The sequence below is a fragment of the Lepisosteus oculatus genome, chromosome 16 (genome assembly GCF_040954835.1).
Source record: "Lepisosteus oculatus isolate fLepOcu1 chromosome 16, fLepOcu1.hap2, whole genome shotgun sequence".
Classification (NCBI taxonomy): Eukaryota; Metazoa; Chordata; class Actinopteri; order Semionotiformes; family Lepisosteidae; genus Lepisosteus; species Lepisosteus oculatus.
This window is the reverse complement of record NC_090711.1, coordinates 3606296-3615755: the sequence shown is the minus strand read 5'-3', so window position 1 is coordinate 3615755 and position 9460 is coordinate 3606296. Positions and strand designations below refer to the sequence as shown.

Here is a 9460-nt window from a genome sequence, read left to right as displayed (position 1 = left end):
ACCGAAGTCATGCATAAGCGACAAATCCTCTAACTGCTTTACAGAGTAGTGGGGGAGATGGAGCTTATCCCAGCAACTGATGCACACAAGGCAGGAGAAACCCAGGACTAGACACCAGCCAATCACTAGATATACAAAGACAAAAAAAATACTGTAAGTCATTCTGTTTGGAAAGAACCTGTAATTCTATAGAATTCTATGTTTTGTAATGTAGGTGTTGTAATACTTTACAGAATGTTACAGAGGCTTACAGTTATAGTTTATTAACTTTCTAATTTTCCAGTTAAGTGCATGAGTACTGTATTTTAAAGCTGGATTACTGAGCGAGAGAGTAATAATCCAGAACCAACACTGGGTATAGGAATGAAGAAAAACAGCTAAAGCAGGCAACCAAGCAACAAACTAGGAAGACATTGTTATCAGAGCCTTTATTAACCCAGTTAATATTTAAGTAGCCAGGGGCTACTGAGATTCTAAAGCCTCTACTTTTTCTATATATATATATTAATGCCACCCAAGAATAGAAAAGAAAAAATCTTGTCGCAGAACGATAATGACTCTTACCACTCCAAAAGGATAATGCACCTTCAAATTAGCACTCAGAGCTAAGAGGGAAATCAATTAAGCTCTTTTTATGCCAAATGTGCGAATATAGCACTCATTGATACATCTAGAGTTTAAACGTAAATTATTCCAAATGTGAGTGAATACATGAACTGCAGTCATTGCTCACTGACAGCCATTTCTGCCCCAGAGATAAGCTGTATAAGAATGAGCTATCTCAGTGAGTGTCTCTCTTTGGTGAAAGTCTCCCAAAGACCACTACACTGACAATTAAAGTTGTAAATAAACTTAATGTACATGTCTAGCATCTTTATTGAGGTGGTGTAATTAACAACAGTGTTTCATACAGCTATTGCCAGAGAAAAAGGAGATATGAGGTCTTTTGGTCTCTAATGACCCTGAATGTGGCAGTTCTTACAAAGCTTTGCCTCAGTTGTCTGTCTGCAGAAAGAAAGGAAACACAATAAGGGACAAACCAGTCACTTAACAAGTAACATTATAAAGAAGTGGAAATTACCATACTTTTCTTTCTTTTTTTTTTACCAGAAGTGCATATTTTATTTTTGGAAAACTTCAATGAGGTCATCAGGCTTTGAGAATCATTCATGCCTGGAGTTTTAAATTCTAGAATTTCAAGTATCCATAAAGTAAAATAAATAAATAAGAACACAGTATTAATTTTTAATTACTACCATCACTACTACTACTAGCTGTACTATTCCTGGTCGATTACTTTGAATATCTATATTGGCATTGTTTATTCCATCTATAAAATCAATCTGCTGTGTTATTATGAGGTTTGCAAATTGCAGCTCACTCATGTATTCAATTATGTTTGTCCAAACCCAATCTTTTCATTATTTTATAGAAAGGGAAATATCAAGGGTGTTTCACAGAACCCTTTATGGTGCACTACAGAACACTCTTTACAAACCCCATGTGAAGTTGTGTTACTTGCAAAAGAAATTCTCCTTCAAATGGGGGTCTACAGTATGTAGGGCTACAAAGCCTTACCCTTAACCACATCTGGATCTCAGTGAAGCCCAGGCTGGAACAGAGATGAATGACTGAACTGAACTGAATGGTACTGTACGGGGCTGATTGGACCCAGGTTTGTCTCAAGAGCAATTCTGATGGCATTACCAGTCAAGAGCTCAGAGGAGACCCAATACACTTGTTCAATTAGAGCCTCACGCAAGGTTTTGAAGTTCCTCTTTCCAAAACAGAGATGCCGGGCAAGTGATAACATGCACAGGTCAGCCAAGCTTTGCTTAAATAGAGACGATAGCTTGAACATTGCTGTGCTGTGTGCTCCGAGCGAGGCCGCCCCAGAGAAAGCAAACAGAGGAAAATCAATAAAGAGCTAAAGTGAAAATCACTGCACATTTCTTCCCTTCCCTTTTCAATTCCTGGGTACCACAGCTGCTTCAAAGCCCATAAGTCTCCAGTTACCGCATGCTGTTTCCAGTCCATTGGAAGCACGACAGGTTTAAGTAATTCTCTGTGTCGCACAATCAAACTTCTTGTCAATCTTTTCATAAATACAATAAACTGTTTTATCGTGGTCCCCAGGAACTAACAATTTCCTTCCCCTCTAAACTGTCCCTCTGGCACAAAACAAAACAAAAAAGAAAAAAAAAATCCCCCACACAATAAATGAGCCCAGGATCACGGGCCTGTTTTACACAGCTAAGAATCAGATGTCCAATTTAACCTTGATGGAGTAAAATCATTATTCTCTCCCTCTGGGCTTCTCTGCTAGGAAGTAAGGGGTGATGGGCTTTGAATCTATTATGCCTTCTGTTGTCTGCTGCTGGGAGTAAAGGCTGTCTGCTGTACCGTACCTGCAGACAGAGACCCAGCTGATTGCTATCGAAGGTAACCGAGATACTGTTACTGTACCATACAGGATGAACTGGAAGACAACAAAGCAACAATCTAGTTCACGTCTGAGGCCACATAAATACTGTGTTCCTTCCCTGCTAATGTAAAAAAAAAATGTACATCTGTCAAATCCCTAGAGAGTGAAACAAGAGAAAAGTTTACCTCTGCCCAGGCTGGATCTTACATCTGTTACCGTTTGACCTGAAGAGGCAGTTTCATAAAAGTTGCATGACACTGTTGAACGTGGCGTGTGAACACAGAGCGGTACAAGAAAAGGCTCAGATGCGTGGAACGGTGCGTTGTCATACATGACTTCTGCTCAGATAGAGATTGCGACGAGTAAAGAAAAGGTCACACGTGCATTGGAAAGCTCAGCTTCTTTATATCAGCAAGAACACACGGTGTAAGCACATGTGCAGTGTATGACGGATATTTAGGAAAAGCCACAATAACAGACAGGACAGAGAGACGCTTGCTTTCCTCACCCCAGCTCAATGCATCAACACACACAGACATGTGATGATATAATGTTACTAAACATTTCAGTCTAGCTTCAGAACTCCAAACTGCATTCCCACAGTTGGTTAAACCTCTCCCTCCTGCCCTGCAAATGAAGTGAAAAATCTCATTTAAGGTCCTAGATTAATATCTGTATATAGTATATTGTATATATGTATATCTGAAACCGATCCCAACTTTTCATTGGGGGCTCTCGCTGCGTGATAATTTGTATTCACGAAACTTATTATCTTTGCACATTACTGTTTGTTCTGCTACAGCGTATAAATCATTTTATTGACTAAGCCCAACTAATGCCTTGGTGAAACAGTTTGTTTAGGTTCTCATTTGATCTTAATTACTGCTTTGTCACTTCAGCCTGCAGCAGGGATCTGTTGCTTTCCCCACTCCTGTCTGACTCCAGCTTGGGACTGTACACTATTTCAGACAGAAATAACAACAACAACACTTCCCATTAAGAATATCTATCAGTTATTCAGGGCAGGGCAGACAAACCTACCCATTTTTCTCAGAAGCTGATTAGCCTACCGGTACAGTATGTCTTTGGGCTGGGAGGAAACCCACACAAACAAGGGGAGAATATACAAACTCTTCGCAGACAGCAACCAAGGTGCAGAACTGAAACCAGGTTAGCAGTGCTAACCAATGTGCCACCATAGTTATTACTGTAATAAGACATTTTTTCAAATCCAAGTTCTAATACATCACATATTGTGCTGCGATTGGCCGGTATGTTCTGTGATGGATATCAATGATTCACATGAGACTGCTACTCTTCAGACTCCCACAGCTTAGGGGCTGGAGGGGAACACTCTGTGCTGATTTCCTGCTGTTGAAATAAACTGTCCTTGGATATACAGTAACAGATGCTTTACTGTTGCTTTAGGCTACGTGCTTTCACTGAAACAGGTGTGTTGTTACACTTGTTCTGCATTTTGTTGCTTTGGTATTGAGGAAGTAGAAATGCCACTAAGAATACAGATCTCTTTCCAGTTTCTTCTGAATTCCTGTTCGTCACATATAAATATTTCTTAAATCCAGCTTCTAGCAGATAATGTGATTAACCAATTTCGTCGCTAAATAAACCCCTGAAAGAGCCTAAATTGAAATTGTTTTAATGTGCCAAACATCTTCCTCTCCATACTAGTCTACATTTGCCTTCAGACTGGATTTTCAGTCCTGACGTGTGCTGAGAGGGGGTTTAGCTGACAGAGTGTTTAAAATGGAGACGATTCCTGTCTGAGTCATTAGGAACAGAGGTCCAGACATTTAGCTATGATTCAGAGTAAATGACTGCTGGAAAACTAAGCTTGCCTTATGTCTAAGAGAGAATGGCACTTCAGTTAAGAGGCAATAAGAAAAGTTCAGCCTAAATAATGACACAGACCTGCACCACTCACCAACTACGTGCTTTTACAGCCCTGGCAATGGTCACTCTGCTGTACTGTGCCTGTAGCGCTTGGCTAAAATCCATAATTTCTAAATCGTGACTTACAGTACGAGATGAAAGCAGAGTTCTGTTACAGTTACAATAGGTTGTTCCTGTATAAATCCTGGCACAGTATTCCTAGACTTGAAAGTGCCCCAGGAGTCAAAAGCAAAGACCCACATTTTGGCCATGGTGGCATGTTTTCAGCAGAAGTTTTAAATGCCAGATCTGAGTGTGCACAGTTTATTCATCTCACTCACAGAAATCTCCTCACCCCTCCAATGGCATGCACGAACAAGCATCTTCTACAGCTAGAATCTTCCCTTCCTGAATAGCGCAGGTTTCTGCGGCCAAAAAATTCCCCAATCAAAGAAAAGATTCTTGTAAACTCTGGTATTGATTACCATCGGCGATTAATAATTAAACCATCTCTGACCAGAGGATTACAGCGGCAGCATGCCAAGGTCCTGCTCAGTGGTTTTGACTCAGCAGTATTTAAAGTGGTTGTCACTGTGCCACATTGGCAGCAGTTTCCCTGCAGCTCGACGCCCCCGGTATCCCCTCACACCTCGAGCCATGTGCTGCTCAGTACAGCAGAAACTACCGTGGGGAATAAGCAATGAACAGGACAGAGTCCAGAAAACCTAAAGAGTCCGTTAGGCAGGATCTTAGTCTTCTCTGACTAAACTAAAAACAAAAGCAAAAACAAATAACCTCACTTGCCACCAACCCCTTTCATTTTCAGCGCATGCATACTTTTGTTCTCTCCTGGTTTGGGGTCAAATGGTTCTGGAAATAACCCAAACCAGTGGTGTTTCTCCAGCTGGCACTTTCTCTGGGAATATCTCGTTTGTTGATGGCTGTAAACGCAGCACAACCAGTCATTGTCGCATGGTTTTGAGAAGAGGGGGAAGAAAAAAGAAAAGAAAAATGCCATCTCAAGCACTAGTTACACAACTTGGTCTAAACCACTGGGATATTTGCCAGTTTACAGTATTTTCCATTGCCGTTGTGGCTGTGATGGAGATTTGAAGCTGACAGTCTGTCACAAATCACGGGAGAGTTCTGGGGACTGCCCGGGTGGCCCAATCATCACAGGAGACGGAGAGGGAGGACTGAAAGGCATCCGATTCCGAGATTAAGGAGGTCTGAAGAACAAGGAAGAGAGGGAAAATGTCTGTGCCAGCTGGTTTAATTAAGTTTCCCCACTGATGCACTGTAGATCACTCAGACCGGTCGGCAACAGCAGCCATGAGCCAATACTGTACAACATTACTGAAGGAAAACCCAGACCCAGAGGGATCGGGGTGGCCGTCTTCCGAGACCCCTCCAAGATGAGCGGTAGGAGAACCGACACTGTCCAGTCTCTCGATACTCTCGATACAGCACATGGGTGTCACGGTGGGTGGGTGTGTGCTTTCACCTCAGCTGCTCTAACTTGGAACCACTTCCCCTAGAATTAGAAACAAAAACCATCGCTGCCACACGTAAGCCTATCTTTTTACTTCGCGTTCGTCTTTTGCTCCCGTCCTCCATTGCTTTTGCGCCTGTGCAGCTGCAGGATCCTGGGGTCACACCTCACTCCACACGGCGATCCCAGGCTCCCCGTCCTGTGGCCAGGAAGCTGGCCCTTAGCCAAGCGGGCTGACCCGAATCCTCCCATGGAGCCTCTTGACACTCAAGCGCTTTCACTACACTTCATGAAACCCCACTTGGCCTCCTGGCACAGCTTGCTCACTACTGTATATGTTCTGAAAACGTCATTGCTTTCTCCATCAGACCCCTGCGAAACAGCAGTGAAGGACTTTGTCGCATCACACAGGCAACAGTGGCCCAGATACAATAGGTGTCCTGTGTTAAACAGTATTTGTACACGTCATAGATGGCCGTTAGCAAATTGGCTTTTGAACCTGCTCAGATTTTTTTTTTAAAAAGAAGGACGCATAAGCTGTGGTAAATTTCAAGTCAAGTGGAGTTCATTGAACTGTGAGCAATCTCACAAATTGTTTTTAATTGACAAGGACAGGAATGCACGTTCAGGTATGATATGATCTAACGAGCTGCCCAGACAAGCTGACCCCTTCCGGAGTCCAGCTAGTTAAAAAAAAATCCTTAAAAGATGTTGCGTTTGGGAACATCCCCTCCATGATACATTCAGACTTCCAAGGAAAACAAAGAAACCTCCACAGAATAATCCAAACACTGCGACTTCCCCTGTGGTCCTGGGTGTGAAGACACCATAGCGACTGTGGTCCACTCCTTAGACTCTTTGAACGTGGTGGTCTTTACTCACTTCATTCAATAAAATAACACACTGCCACTCCAACAGCGAATGGATCTGCCCCGTTTAGCACCGGCTGTAATGAGTTTGAGAATCCTGTCTCTCACCCCCAGGCCACGGGGTCTAACCGGAGACAGGACGGGTCTGTCCCAGTCCCATTCCTCCCACCGCCTCGCCCCCCCAGTTCCAGTCCCATTCCTCCCACCCACTCGTTCCCGAGGTTCCGCCGTGCTCGCGAACACTCGGGGGAGGAAGGAAAAAAAAATCACGCTCTCAACGAAAGAAATTAAATCAAATTAAATTAAATAAATTAGCCAACATTTGGAAACGCCACGGCGCTGAATGAATCAAGGCAACGCGGAAAAATCAATAATCACTTTACAGAGTGGTTTTTATCCCTTCCGCAGCTATAAAAAGTTAGTGTCCGATTTACATGCGGCCCAAGTCACTTTTAGGACAGCTGGTTCTCCCCAGAAGAGGGGATACGAGGCGTGCGGTATTCCTGATACCACTTTGGTACCCCTCCGCAAGTCTGAAACATCACGGGGGGCAGGAAGCGATTTTTCAACGTTTTACTGTTTTTTTCTTAGGAGCGCCCCCCAAATGCAGTTTATTCCTACATCGTTGGCGGACAAAAAAAAATAACGCTCTTAACTAAGACAACAGTACCGCCCCCGCAGCTGCTACTAGGGCCAAAACGACTAAGGCAAAATAATAAAACGATAAAAGTGTAGTTGAACTGTTCTTCAGTTTATCCCCCCAGCAGACCTGCGTGCGCACGTGTACTGCAATGCGCCACAATGAAGACCTTTACGCCAGGGGGAAGGCGAAAGGTATCTTTACAAATCACTTGCACGAATAAAGAAAGACTGTAACACTGTCGGGAGAATATATATATATGTCTTACCAGCCCTGGTCCCCGAGAACCGCTTCTCCTTTTAATCAGCAGTTTCAAAACAACTTTTGTTTCAGCCTCTTGCTGTAAGCAGGCAGTGCGTTTTAATTATTTTAGGGAATCGTTTGAAATAAGAACACCAACACCACGTAGCTCACAAAGACCAAAGGTGGCTATTTCAGAATTAATTTGAACCAATTAACTTACTAAATTGACCAAAAAGCCACGTGTGTTCACGTGTGTTTCACGAACTGCGAGACTGCGACTCTACAGAACGAGGGTTGTATTAAAGGACGCATTTCGGAGGGATCTATCGGTTATTTTAGCATCACTCTGCGCTGATTTAAATTGAAATGTAATATTAAAGTAAACACATTTCAATTTAAATCACTAACAGCTATAAAGAGATTTGCATCTTGAAGTGTTCATTATTTCCCTTCTACAACAAATTAGGTCTCTCTGTGAGGAGAGGGTGATTGGGAGGGAGAAGTAATTCAAAGTGTCTTTCATGTCACATTTCTGTCCAGTCAGATGAGCTGTGTCAAATTAAAACTTTAATGCTGACACAGAAGTGCTTTTTCATTGAGCCTTTATTTGAATCTTGAGGTCTATTTTTTTTTTTGAAATGCCAGTGGATACATTCATTGTACAGGTCTAATTGCTGCAGAGTAATTCATCAAAGCTAATGGGAGATTTGGAGGCAGACTGAATGGTGAAACTGAAACAGGGATTCTCAACACATTGACCTTTCCCTGAGACAGGATTCTTTTTTTTTCCCCTCCACCTAAAGCAGTGGCTCCCAGTCCTGGTTATGGTGACCCACCTACCTACCAATCGAGCCCTCAGTTTCACAATCAAACCCTTAATTGACTTAATAATAATTAGACTGAGTGGAACTGTTTGTTCCCAGGTCTTTGGTATGTTGGAGCCTTAACTGTTGTTGTATTTTGTTAGTGAGACGAAATCCCAAACTTGCGACTGGAAACACAATGCAAACAACTCCTTAGATCGATTAAGACAGCAATTATCTGAGAAGGAGGGGATGGACTGAAAACCGGCAGGGGTGTGGGGCACCGGGGCCAGGGCTGGGAGCCTCTGCAGTCCAGAGATCTCCCAGTAGAACAGCTGTAAGCCAGTGAACGGTGTGCGCTGCCTTCCAGTGAGAGCACTGGGCTGTGCTCGCCCAGCCGGGACTTGCTGGGCCTGACCTGGGAACAATGTGGAATCTGAATCTTCAAACCCTGCTCCCTTCCCTGGAGTCTGCTGTGCATCCCCCAGCTGCTCTCTCGCACTGCGGAAGCACAGGTGATTGCTAAACGCCCTGTGAGGCCTGCATCGAGGAATGTGATCAAAGAGATGACAGCACCAGCCTTCCCCAAGACAGCTCGTGAATAATGCGTAAACACACCACAGGGTGCCTTATTTGGGAGAGCCTCGGCGTCAGAACATTTTTTTTTTTGTGGTTAGCACGGTTTCTTATTTCAGGATCATGCGTTATTTCTTCATTCAATTTAACAGCAAAGGAAAAGAGGCAAGGCATTTTACAGCTAAGAGGCTGCCGTTAATTAAGAATAAAACTGATTCTTTGCACTTGAGTAAAATCAGTACTTAAGACTGTTTTTAGTCAAGTGTAAAGAATCAGTTTTATTCTTAATTAATTGCAGCCTCTTAGCTGTAAAAAGCAGTGATAGCAGTGATCATCATTTGGATAATGATGATCACTGCTGTCGATGTCTTCAGCTAATCGCAATGAGCAGAGATGTTTAACACACAAAACAACAGTCAGCATTAAGGTATGAGCGATTGTGAATCATACTTAGATTTTGAAGACAAAAAGTACAACTCACTGTGGCTGTATAGCTTGATTCTAACCTGGATTTAAAGTCAA

General features: G+C 43.0%; 1 long non-coding RNA gene across 1 annotated transcript; it reads right to left on the bottom strand.

Moving 5' to 3' along the window:
* Window positions 1-2955: 2955 nt before the first annotated feature.
* LOC107079607 (uncharacterized) lies at window positions 2956-7701 on the bottom strand. The gene is made up of 3 exons (XR_001480555.2): window positions 7585-7701; window positions 5690-5849; window positions 2956-5544 (listed from the first exon to the last, which is right to left on the bottom strand). It is a non-coding gene; the product is annotated as an uncharacterized lncRNA (long non-coding RNA).
* Between the last annotated feature and the right edge of the window lie 1759 nt (window positions 7702-9460).